Raw genomic sequence first — 1,236 nt, 5'->3', positions numbered from 1 at the left:
ACGGGATATTCAGTTTTAAACATATACGTACAGCACAGCTATGAACTGTTTGTTCTTCCCTTTTCCCTCCGGTCCTTATTTCTGGCTCCTGTTCTGTCCTGTCAGACCCATTCTGTTATTGGCCCAAGGAAAGATTAATGGACACATTTTACTGCTTTCAGGCCCATGGAGGAAATTTCAGGTATTCAAAGAACAGGAAAAAAAAAATGTGGAGATGAAACAACAAAATCAAGTTTTTTTTCCCCCAAACAGCAATTAGGTTTTTTTGTCCTGATTTTTTCTTTGCCATTTTTGATGCTTCGATGAATGTTGCCAGTAAAGTATTAGCATTAACGTTTAAAGTCATTAAAGTTACTACATGCTTTGCCCACAGCCTTGCCTCTGAGATGCACTTTCCTGCATACGGACACGGATTTAAAGCAGCTGGTCGGTGCCAAAACAAATTTACCACCAGCAGCTGCTGGAATGGCATGTCGATTTCTATTCAGAAAGACAATCTACAGAATAATAGTACTCGCAAGTCTGATTTTTAAAACAACCAACAGATTTATCAGAAACGAAAACAGAGGATTTTGTTCTCGTTCAACTTTGAAAGAAGCCAGCAATTGGATAAGGCATGTGCGTTAATACACCTGTTTATCACAGCTATCCACACATTTTCTCTTACAAACACACAAACTCACAGCTTTGTCATGTTTTATCCAAAAATTAAGATTGCCATCACATTATTACTTTTTCTCTTTTGTGTTTTGTTCAAGTAGATTTCTTAACGAATGATTTTTCTTGACTGGACATAATCTCAAAGGACGCATTCTGAAGTAAGACACCTGGAGGATACATACTACGAACATTTACTTGGGTTTAAAGTTTCCCCACACCTTCCAGATTTTTGCATAGTACAGAGCCCAGCAGAATCTCTAAGAAGCATGCTGTATTTTCTGCCGTTTTCCGAGAAGGAAGACTTATTACCCAGGGAAAGTCATAATTTTAGCTTACCAAATTGTATTCTAGTTGTTTTGTTTTGTTGTATACCCTTCATTAGTTGCAAGTCTGCTTTTAAATAATCTAAAACGTCTCAAAATCTATTTTGAGTTTATAAGTACTACTGCCCATTATCTCTCCTATATCCCCTGACTCGAAGTAAATAGGTTTCAGGTTTATAATGCACAAAGCCTCTGTGGAGGAAGGGCTGGGGACAGGGAGGCGGGGGGCGGTGGTGGGGGGAGGGCGGAAGGA

Source organism: Enhydra lutris, unplaced genomic scaffold, assembly GCF_002288905.1.
Source record: "Enhydra lutris kenyoni isolate GAN:26980312 unplaced genomic scaffold, ASM228890v2 scaffoldscaffold62, whole genome shotgun sequence".
Classification (NCBI taxonomy): Eukaryota; Metazoa; Chordata; class Mammalia; order Carnivora; family Mustelidae; genus Enhydra; species Enhydra lutris.
This window is presented reverse-complemented; position numbering follows the sequence as displayed.